Raw genomic sequence first — 12574 nt, 5'->3', positions numbered from 1 at the left:
TTGTTGTCCAAAATGTATAAGACACAGGACAGTTAAAGAGGCTGCTAGCTTTCTGTTCCAAAAGCGGTGATTAGACAACATGTATATTCTTTACATCTAAACAATACCTGGTGGAGTAATACAGGGATGCAAAATTCATGCATATTCATGTTTCCAACCATCTGTTGATTAGTTTCAATCTCTATTCATATTCAAAATTCATAAATCATGGCAACTATGGGAGTAAGATATAAGTGCATCTGTTTTTCTCTTCCTTTAGATATATTTTTTTCCAAAGTAAAAGAATGGGAATAAAGAAAGCAGGGGACAGAAAGGTAATGGAGTAGGATGGAAAGAAATGGAAAAAGTAGAAAGGGAACAGGAAGAAAAGGCAAAGTTACATCCAGGCTTCCCCATCTAAAGTGCTTTGCTACGGACACATGTTTTCTTTTTTGTTGGAATATGTGCTCAGAGAAAGAAATATATCTTCCTTTTTGTTTGATGTCTTCCAGATGCTCTGCAAACAGTAAACACATAATGCAAATGTTATCTGCAGAAAACGTGTCACCAGCATGATGCTGTCATTAAACACATTTTCTCTCGTCTAGCTTGCTTGTGAGTATCTGTCAAGTAAACACCTATGATAGATACAAATCAGCTCGGACGGTGGAGTGGACCGTTGATTGACAGCTGAGTTGGAGCAATTTGCCCACAACTGAGCTGAAGTGATAACCTTTTCTTTGCAGCTTGAAAATTCAGGTTTCTGACCATGAGACTGAGAGCCAAGATGTTCAGCAGAAATTGCAGAGGGTAGGATGGTAAATGTTAGCAGCAGGAGCAAAGGAATTACAGATATATAACTGAGCTTTTGTGTTTTGCCATTTTTTAATATTTACCATCCCTCCCAAGCAAAATTGTGTAATGCTATGGTGCCAGTGTTATGAAAACAACAGGAGGAATCATTTTTCAAACTCCTAAATGAAGAATGTAATGTAATCATGAAAATGTTTCATATCATATTGACTATATGTATATCTCACAGTGATGCAAGTTAAAAAGGTATGACCAGTTACAGCTTGAGATGGTTTTAGTTGAATTATGGTAAACAGTTTTCCTTGCCCTCTTTAAGAAGAGAAAAATAGCCAAGCCCAGTCTTCGCAATGTGTGTGAGTGTGTATAATTGTGCTTGCCTTTCTACTATTCTATTAAATATCAATGTACAGAAAGTGAGAGCTCTACTAGCTGATGAAGTGAAATATTATTAATAAAATCCCCTCCTTTCAATATGCCTGACTGTAATTGTGACTAAGACAAAACAAGTATATTCCTAAAACAGGGAAGGAGACAGAGAACAAAAAAAAGGCATGACATTGTTTTTTTAGAGACCATTTCCCAGCAGTAGTAGAGACTTACCAGCAGTAGTAAGGATTGGGCTAAGAAAGAGACATCAGGTGATTAACATCACATTCATACGTGCTGTGATTGCTTCTCTGCCCAGATACTGCATAATTGACTGCACAGCATTAGCCAGGCACCACATGGTATGAGCACAGATACTCTGATGGAAAAAGCACTAAGGTTCTGGTACTGAAATAAATCTTTAAAAGCCACCCCTCCTTGTAAAGAATGAGGATAGGTAGGGGTTAGAAGGGGGGAGCCATTTCTGTAAAGTGGATTTATTAATTGTGTTTATTACTTGGTGTAAGGTGAAATTCATTGTGAGAGGAGAGGTCACAATAATCATGCTCATTGATGCTAAGGTAGAGGCAGTACTAGGGTGACCTGAATTTTTTATCAAAATCAAAATAATGCATGGATCTGAGCACGGAAAAAAGAGAGGTAGGATAAGGCTAAGCAAAGAAATCCTAGTATTGCTGACAGAGTAGTATCACTGTTACCAATTTTTTAGCTGGATCTTGGAAATCCACATTTCTTTTTGACTTGGAATCCACCAAATGCTCCTTCAGCATCCTTCTGGTCAGTGCAATAGCTGCTTCTTTGGGCATGAAGGCTGTAAAACTGCAGTCTGAGAGGTGAAGGACAGTTGTGATTTTATAAAAAAAAAGGAAGATTAAAATACTTCTCTGGGAAAGGCAATATGAGAGCAGTAGATTCGTAACTGGAATTTCAGCCAGTTCCGTAGATGTAAATTACCACTGATGTACAAACAGTAAAAACCTAATTTAACAGCCAGAGCCCAGGTTTTCTAGGAGTAGAAAAAAGTAATTTTGCTTGTAAACAGCACCAGTAATAGGGGAATGGTTGAGAGAAGGAAGATGCGTCAATACCATGCATTTTTTTTTACAGTCAGCATATTATAACCTTTGAAGACACTGATTCTACCTATATTTGTAGTGGAGTAGAACAACTTGTGCTCCAAGGTGTTAGCTAAGCAAAGATTTGTATAATCTGTGTCCACTAGTCAATGAAAAAATTTCCTACTGCATATTGAAAATGTGGAAAACTATTTCATGTACTGGCTGAAAGTATATGACTGACAGCCTAAATCCTTTTTGCTTGGTTTTTTTTTGAAATACATGAAGCTTTGATATGCATAAAACTACAAAGCATTGCTTCCCAGAAGGAAAACGTCTAGCTGAAAAAATGACTCATTGCTATCTCAGCCATGTGTTCTTCTGCTGTATGGTATGTTGATAAAAATCAATTGGGTAATAAGCTCATGAACAGTGAGCCAATGGAAGCTGGTGGCAGCCTTGATGTTGATCAATAATGTTCAAGATTTTATAACAGGTTACAAAATAATAGCAGGCTCTGCAGATGTCGCTGAATTAGCGAATAAAGTGGACGTGACCACCAACACTCCTTTTCCTGTTAGCAACCCCTTGTGAGTTTTCACAGAAAGGGTAAAGAGAAGCCAATTTGTTGGTCATTTGGAGTAGTTTTCTACAGAATCCTTCATTTAGACACTTGGAATTTTGTATGTTGCTCTTAAATAAACAGTTCTAAACTTCTCAGCACTTCTTTCTTTCTGGCAGTTTCCAAACTCTTCAGAAAATGCAGGGCTTTGGGAATGTTTACAAGGGCAGCAGACCCTTTGCATCTTTACTGATTCTACAGGAAAACAGAAATATAATGATGATACTGTTTAACTTACTGGGAACAGCAGAAATCATGAGCTGACTGGACAGCTTGATCTGCAGTGGAAGACATCAGACTTCTTCATTCCACTCTTTTTAAAGCTTCCTTTTAACCTCCATTGCAAAATATGAAACTCATTGTAAACTCAAATTTATTTCCTTTTGCTTCCCAGACACTTCTCTGTATTTTTTCCTGGGGATGTTAAACAATAGAAATGAGAGTAGCAACCATTATGAATAATTTTAACCCATTGTGTTACACTGACAGATCTCCCCGTGATTTTTCCAGAGCGGTTTCTTGGATAAAGCTTTGTCTCTTAACGCTGAGAATGCATTGGCTAGTGTAATAAATCAGCTCATGTGGGGAAAATGTGCAGTTTGGTTCAGTTCAGTCAGCAGCCTGCATTGCTGCTTTCATATTCTTCTACTGTCTTAAGTGTATGCAGCCATGATCAGGTGGAAAGACAATAAAATTCACGTAAAGGATTGTTGCAATTCGGAATCTTGATGCCTTGATGTTCAAAAATAGCCGAAGATTGTTCTTAGGTCTTCATGTAATTTTTAATAATAGAAGTGATAGCTTATGGTTTGCCTAGCTATTATTTTGTCACAGAAGTAGGACCTGATGTATTTTTCTGTTGCAGGCATAAAAAATGAACCCATGATAGCTGGAAGCACAACATTTTTTCATATTCTGAAGTTGTACAGACAAGATCAGTAGATTGTCTCTCTGTCTTGCAGAGCAGATCACATAGCTTACCCTCCCAGCTCTGAGAAAAGACTTATTCTGGCTTTAGTAGGCTTTGGGTCAGATTCATAATCTGCATTTCTTACTTGCAAATTGAAAATACTAATAGATATTTACAAAAGGAGAACTGCAATAGAAAAAATAATTCACGTTAATAGCACTCTGAGGTCATTACATTGAATAATTAAAGGATACAATTAAAAATATTATTGTCTGGTTTTTTCACAGTACAATCTAGTTCCTCTTTTGCATGTTAAGCGGACTGTGTTTACCTGTGATTACTATTTTTTCATTTGTGTGGGTTTTTTGAAGCACCCTGACTGTAAATTGTAGCAGTTCCCTTGTATTTCTGGCTGCTGGCATGTTAGAACTGCTGTCACTGTTGCATTGTAGGTCACACACACAGTGTCTTCAACCGGAATCAGTGGTATGGTTCAGTAGTGTTCCTGGCTTGCTAATGGTGGGGTGTCATAACTGGCCTGTTAACTCTAGGTCTTCTATGAATTTTATCCCAAGCATTTTACTTCTATCCTTATTTAAAAAGTCTTTCTAGACTTCAAAGCAGGAGGGCTGTTAAATTAACTTAGAGAAATGAGAGAGTGGGATTTTCTTTAAGTTGGGCTGCAAATCACACATTTTGTAGTGAAGCTTAACGCAAAATGACTTGAATGCAGATAATCCTCCACTGTTATTCCCAGTGTTCTCCCATATGTGTCTCAGAGGACGCATGTGTTTCCTCACAGGTGACAAACTTGGCTAAGCAAATATAAGAGAGAGTATCAGCATAAAAAAACCCTAGTCATTTTGTCTCGGTCACCTCAATAGAAATGCCATCATAGTATTTAAATTGTGATAGGAAAGTGTCTGGATTTTGGTTATGCTCAGATACAGATTACCCAGGGTAACGATCCAATGAAGATATACTGGTTGCATTAACGAAAAAAGGTCCAAAATATGACATAGACTTTCTTTCAAGGAGCTAAGTTTCCAGTTTTCCCCAACATTTCAGATTGCATTATAATTTAATTAGCCCCCAGAGCTTGAACCCATATCTGAGTTATTGCATATTATGAATTTCCAGAACTGGCTGGTAATATTCTTGAAAAATGTTTCTTAAATGAGAGGTGGTTTTTTTCTTGCTTCAAATGTGGCCTGGAAATATTGTGATAACTAATTTTTTTTTGTGTTTCTGCACTTTTTATCTGGACTAATCTGGAAACTAGCAGTGGAAAAACGTTTATTTCAGACCCTCAGAAGCAACCCCCCTGAAGCTCTGTTCTGGCAGGAGGTAAAGATTCCAACAGATTCATGGTTTGACCAAACCAGTTTGTCCTTTCTTGTGTTTCTTTTAGAGAGAGAAAAAGAAAATACTTGGACTTGAACAATACTGACTTTTTGTATATACATTTGATCAAGATACTGTATTCTACTGAACCAGATAGTGCTTCAGTCGGTATAAGGGGCTGTGAACGAATGCAGTTTTTATGCATTACGCAGTACACTTTTCACTCAGGTGGGTTTTTTGTTGCTAATATTGTACAGAAGTTATTTATATGTGAAATTTGGAAACTGTGATTAGAAGCAGTGCAATTCACAAGAAGAGTGTATTTGATGTGTATCATGAAGCCATTTTAAAAGGCTTTCCCTGCACAGTCAGGTTATTGTGTAGTGCATATATGCTTGGCACTGTTGGAGGTGAAAACCTGCCCGTATTTTTACATCTCCAGCAGCTACAGAAAAGCTGGAGAGGACTAATCCTGAGACCATATCACCAGTGTAATAAATTAGCTCTGAGTGAGATTTGTGTGGCTTGTAACTCATACTCCTAACTGGAAGTCAGATGATATCCAGAAGTGTTACTGAGGGTATTGCAGAACTGCTTGATTGTAGACTATTATTGTTATTGCTGGATTATAAAGTATGCATACAGTGCAATAGCTCATTTCGATAAAACTACTGAATTTATTTGTTCTTCAAATCAAAGTAATTCTTGTAGAAGAGATCTTGCTGGATCTCTTCCAGCAGGGCCAAGACGTCAACCTCTTGCTCCCCGCTCCCTGCTGATACAGTCTACAAGTGTTCAGGTTCCTGAAAGCATACTTTTTGTTTTCCATTCCCCATTCTCACAATAAAACCTGAATGTATTCTCCAAGGGCCAAGAAATGGGGCTATGCGTGGGACAAGTATCCAAATGCATTGCTTAGTTAGATCAACCTCACAAATCACACTGTTAGGTCCATCCGGACTGGAATCAGAGGAATTTTCTCAGGTTCTGTATAAACTTTCTGCCAGATGGTATGGAAAGTTTGGATAGTGTGTGGGATTGACAGTTTACTTGAGAGGTAGATTAAAGTGATAATGGTATGTGCTATAGGGTTTTCTGCTATCTTTGAACAGCTCTCAGTAAAGCTTATGTGCTTTGTTTAACGATGTTAAAAAAAATCTCTCATTCCTTAGCTTTTTCATTTCTGCCAGCAACTTTTTTAATCCAGAGGAGGCAAGAATGTGTTTATGCTCTCTTTTTCCAATAAGAGGGGGAGGAGAATCATGTAACAATGCTTACATGAATTAGTATTTTAACTATATTATAATAACATTTTATTTCTACAACCGTTACTCAGCTCCTATTTTCAGGAAGAAAATAGGTGACATATATTAAGGTAATTGCTATACTTTGTAGAAAATTCTCTCAGTTCCTGCAGAAAAACTCTCCTTTGTTTGAATATCGAAATACCATTTTTACAAGTGAGCATCCTCCTGGAAAATACTAATGTAATATTTTTTCAAGAATGGTGCCATTAGCCAGTTCATGTTTTAGTTACACTGTGCATGACACAGAGGGAAAGACTTTACTGTTGTTTTGTCAGCTATGCTATTAATAGGGCATTTCAGCTTTGCTTGCTCACTCTTCATGAGCTGTTGTTGAAATTTCAAGTCTGAGGATCATTTCCCCAGTGTTTCTCACTATTCAGTATGTCCTGAGATGGAATATCTTCTCAAGGTAAAGACTTTTTAAAATCTGGTATTTTACTCCATGATATCTGGGTCTTCTGTGGCCTCCTGTGAGACTGGATATTTGCCCTTTGTCTCTTCAGTGGTCTGACACAGAAAGGAATGACAGACATATTATACATTTAAGTATTGCTTAAGCATCTGTAGGTTGTTCAGTGAATGTAACACACCTATCCATAGGCTGGCAATGCATTTGGTTAAGATACCACTTAGTCACACACCTTTTCTTGATGGGATTTGGGATCCTGCCATATTTTGCATCATTTGTTACTGGATTACAATAAATTTATCCTCCTATACCTTTAAGCTATTTCAATTATTTATTAATCTGTGTATTGCTTTAAACAGCTTAGCAGTAGCCTGCATAAATACCCAGTATAATTTTCTTCTGTAACAAACCCACCAAATCCTTGCAATGGATGCCCAACTGTCACCCTGCAGTGCCCCAGCTAGCTCATGGCCTTTCGACATCCATCCAGGCATGCTAATCCAGGTTGTCTTTCCAAACCCAGAGACACAACATACCTCACAACCCTATAGCTTCAGAATTTAAGAAATAGCACATTGGGGTTTTTGTTTATCTTTTTCTTCTCCCCCCCTACTCAAGTTATAGGATATTGCACTTACTAGACAATAAGCATGAAGAAAATATCTGCCTAAACAACTTCCATGTTCAACAGTTTAAGGGTATGACTTTTCCTCTAAGTGAATTCCTGGGTACCTTTCATATCTTGAAGGAAATCCTCAGTGCAGTTGTTGCGATTATTCCCCCAGGATATCGCGGTTCCAGATCAGGATACTATGTAAGCTTGATCAGTTGAAAGAGTCTGGCCCTGCACTTCGAGATGTAGCTGTAATTTATACTAGAAATAAATTTTCATTCCTCACACCCCAAATCCACATAATACACAATTGTTGTGCTCTTCCCCACTCCCTAGCTGCACACTCTGTCCCTTTTAAACAGGACAAAACCCTTCTGCCTGTTGTCTCCTTCCATAACCCAGGCAGTATCACCTCAACTCTCCCAAGCAGGACACCACCATTTTATTCACTTTTCACCCTGCATTCCCTTCCACCACCTCCCACAGCACATGCCACCTCTCTCAAACAGGACAGAACCCTTGCGCCTCTTTTCCTCTGCCTTCCCCTGGGCTTTGGGACCAGCTCTTGCAACCAGACCACCAGGCTTGTGCGCCTTTGCACCCCTTTTCAAACCCATATCTTTCTCCCAGCTAAATGTGGTCTGGGTTTAATTCTGATTTTTTTTTAATACCTTATTTGATTTATTCTGGTTATGCAAAAAGAGGAGAGAGACTTTCAGGGTTGTTATATACAGTACAGTGGTAGGTAAGGGAGTAGATTAACATACTCACCAAGGTCATGAAAAAGCTGTGTTTTGCTTCCTTCCTCACAAAGGTTCCAGGGGTGTTGTACTACTTCTTGTTTAGCTAAGACAAAGTTCCTACATCCTTCTGAACTTTGATTACATTAAAATAACGGGATAAGGATTTAGTAATTTCATTTGATAATCTGCCATACCTTTTGTTGAAACAAATCTTGTGATTCATTTGGGGAAGGACAACATAGCACTTTTATCCTGGTCTGCTCTAGAGAGAGAGGAACTCCCAGTCTGTTTAGGAGACATTACAGATTGCGACCAAAGCTTTCTGCATCCCTTCTCCTCAACTGGATGTGGCTCAGGCTTGCCATGGTGCGTTGAGGTGCTTGAGAAGACTTCAGTTAAGCCTGACCATCCTCAGCTCAGTCAAGCTGAAAGAAAGCGGCTGAAGACCCCTTGAAGGGTCTTGAGTCTTTGTGTCCTGAATTCACTTTTTTGCACCAACCCATTTGCCCCACACAGGTTGCCCCAGTTCTGCACCTAACCACCCCCTACAAATGTGCACCGCCCCACCCTGAACTTTTACCTGTAAACCTGCATGTTGTCCCCCAGATGCCACCTAGCACCACTTCCACACAAAGCCACCCTGTCCGCCAGGCAGCCAAAACACTCCGAGAGCTGGGGCAGCATTACAGTTGCCTGCACAGTGCAGTTGTGTTGGCATGAGTTGAAGCAAAGCTGGGTTTGAAGGCTGGATGTGAACATGACATTTACAAAGCCATCAGGTTCTTGCTGAGGGAAGAGCAGGTACAGGACCTACTTACAGACACAGAGAAGCTGCCCTTCTGTACACTGAAGATGGGGAAACAAGTGCACTCTGTATTGGTGGGTAAAATCTTGTGGTCCCCTTCGTCCTCAGTTCAGGAGCTGCAAAATACCTGCAGGTTTGGGATGGGGTTAAGCACCTCATAATCCTTACCCCAGCACATTGGTACTTGAAGCATGCAGTCAGCCTGGAGGTCTAGCTAAAAGCTGTGCCAACCTTTCATTCTTATGAGGGTGTCCTCTTTCCACGGTCGGTGGTTCTGGCACGTGGAGCGTGAGTGCTTCATTATGCTTGAGGTGGCTTTTCGTTTTACTTTCTTCACAGTAATATTCAAGCACAAGCCTGAAATGATGGATCTGCTATTTGCCTCCTACAGCTCAGCCTTATCACTCTCTTGGGGAAAATTGCACATTTGGAGTAATGCTTTGTTTTAATAAGGTGTTGTTTTTCCTTTAATAGGATCTTGTTTTTGTTTTACATATATATAAACGGAGAATACGAATACTTGTATGTATAAATCTATGTAAATGTACTTATATGTATATATTTTTTGTCATAGAAGGCAAAGCTCAAGAAGAATGGGTTATTTTGATGGGTGGAGGATGGTAATATTTCAGGTGGTTCTTGGTGGCTGCAAGAGTTCATTCTTTAGCCTCAGGCTCTGTCCTGAAAATAATATTGACAGGTGGGCTTTACCCTCACAGTGGAAACTGTCGCTCTTTCTCAGGATCGGAGCTGTTAACTTGCAGTCTTTAAGTCTGATACAAATGCACAAGAAACTATGCTATCCCTCCCATGTCCCTTTAAAGAACAACAAAACCCCTGGAATTATTGTTAAGAAGTGTAGGCCCTTGGTAGCCATCATCAGCTGGGATGCTGTCAGTAGTCAAAAAGTTATCAGCCAGCTCTGTCAGCAGGCTGACTTTTGACTTCAGTATTGGCTGAAGGAGTTCCTAAAAAACAAGGCAGGTTTGTATTTGAGGTGTAAGCTACCTGACAGCGAGAAAAGACGACTGTGGTATTTCAGAAGAAGTGTTTCCTATCTGCCCTCAGACATTGTAATTAACCTGTATGAAGGCAGAACTATGTATTATACATGAGTGGAGAGCATCCAAGCTATTTGTAGACTAGGCAACTTATCTACTTTACAAGCAGTCATGCAGCACGTAGTGCAGCACCTCTAAGTATAGACTTTAAAGCCTTTCATTTTAAACAATAATTGTGTGCCCTGTAATTGCAACATTCTGCTGTAAACTATCTTTACCATACTCTGTATTACCTCTGTGGCTGCTCATTCCTCAGTGGGCTCTGAAAGAATAATTCAAACAAATTTCAGTTATTGTTGCTTCACACCTCTTCAGCACAGTAATATGCCCTGTTACCAGGTTAACAGGTGCTCTTGATCCCTTTCTTTTTATAGACAAAGATTAAACAGGTCCTAGAAAGTGCCTTCCAAATTATGTAGTAGTCCCTGCAGCTTCTGCTATTAATAATGTTCTCTACTAATTTCCAATCTTTTTTTCTGTCAATCTCTAGCTTTGCAATCACACTCGGAGACCTTTTCATAACTCCTGACTTAAGCACTGCTTTCAGTCCCTCCCTCTGGAAGTTATATAGTATGCATATGATTCTGTGCTACAATATGCACATGTAACACTTTTATCTCTACTGGAGATGAAGCTGCAGATCTGACCCAGACTGTGTGCATCTATAACTATAATGTTGAAATTGCTTATAATTTTCTACAAATGGAAGTGTGAAATTACAGGGTTCATAATTTGCATTACACTGGAAGGACATATAAAGTGGGTGTGAGTGTAATGAGCAATAATCAATAGGGATTTTTCCTTTATGCTTAAGAAATAGGTTTTAGAAATACTTTTACTTTTAGGTAGGCCATTTTGTATGCTGTGTTTTGGACAAGTGAATGAAAATCAAAAAGTGGCATCTGTACATCTCTGAAGTTCTGGAGAGAATGATATGCAGAAAGCTCTGCTAGCTTGGGGAAGTTTCACAATTGCTTAGATGCTCAATCTTGATAGGATTCAAGATACGATCTGGTGTGTAAGAAACAGTCAGTGTGCCCTTGTATCTACTTATCTATCCTGTAGAATCCTTATCCTGACATCACCTCCCTGACAACCCAAGCCATGCTCACGATCCCAACACAAATGTGTTGCCAAGCTGCATGCTGCCCTGTGGCTGATGGATTTTGGGAAGGGGAGGTTGCATCTACAGCCAGCCAGCTGACTCATACAGTGGCACATAGGTAATTTCTTAAAGAGAAATTTTCTTAAATTTCTTAATTTCTCTTCAAAAGAAAATTTCTTAAAATTCTTTAAAATTTCTTAAGCAATAAATGTGCAGTTTTCTCTGGTTCTACCTATCCATAGCTAGTGAAGAAAATCTGTATGGTGGTGAGTAAAGAAGGGATAAAGTCAGTGAGGTAGATGACGGTTTAGACAGAATAGGGAGCAGGTGAGCGGTGAAGCCCTTCCATATATAGGGATAAATCAACCCAGACCACCAAAATGCAGATTTTATTTAGTATTCCAGATGGGCAGTGGCATACTAGGATCTGAGGCTGACTTCAGCTTTCCGTTTTATTTAAATGGGTGGCTGGGATCGTGTGCCCCCCAGGCATGTGTATGTGTGCAGTGGGAGAGGCCCTGAGCTGCAGAGGGGGGGTTAGGCGGCCCCCAAGGGGCAGGCACAGCCCTGGTTCCTGCATGAGCCTGTGGCAGGGGATCCTGATGTTTTCAGGGGACAGACAGGGGCTGTGCAGCCTCCAACTAATCCAGAACACCCTTGCATTAGGGATGGGCAGGGCTGCCATGGGGCAGGGGAGAGCAGAGCTTGCTGGAGGTGCTTAGCAACTCTTACAGGATACTTCTGTGATTTTAACAAATTTAATTGCCCCCAGCACAGCCCTACTGTGTACAGCTGTACATTTGCATGGCGGCCCACAACAAGATGCACCCCGTTTGTATGTTTTTCTTGAGTAATCTAGTGTTATGAATCCCACTTGGATTTTTGAAGAGGCCATGGACTTCCTGGAGATCTGGCGTAAGGAAAGAGCCCAATTATGCCTTAACCACACGCTTTTCATAACTGCAGAACACTCAGGTATAGATCAAAGGCAGTGACGGAGACATGTGCCAGTGCTAAAACAAAGGGGAAAAAAGCCTGCGTAAGAATTACAGACAAAACCTGAAGGAGATCAACATCTCTGTCAGCGCACCTCCTAATACCTGCTCTCACAAGCTGGGCAGATCTTGGTCTACAAGTGACCTCAGGCACTTCGTGGCTGGCTCTGAGGGTACCTCCCCAGCACAGGCAGCTGTCCCCACACTGTCTGGGGTGCCAGGCAAAAATGCACAGGGCCTCCCCCATGGACAGGCACATGGCTTTCCTTCCAGGAAGCACCCAAAGAGAAAAACACAGATGGGGCAGGCACCCAGGCCTGGTTTGCAAAAACCAACCAAGGAAACAATAAGCAGAAGACTCAGCATCTCCCACTAGTGGGTCCCAAAAGAAAAGGTAAGCCAAAGTTTAAGCCAAAATTAAATTTG

The sequence above is a fragment of the Falco rusticolus genome, chromosome 6 (genome assembly GCF_015220075.1).
Source record: "Falco rusticolus isolate bFalRus1 chromosome 6, bFalRus1.pri, whole genome shotgun sequence".
NCBI classification, from domain to species: domain Eukaryota; kingdom Metazoa; phylum Chordata; class Aves; order Falconiformes; family Falconidae; genus Falco; species Falco rusticolus.
The sequence above is the reverse complement of the archived record's forward strand: the minus strand, read 5'-3'. Positions refer to the sequence as shown.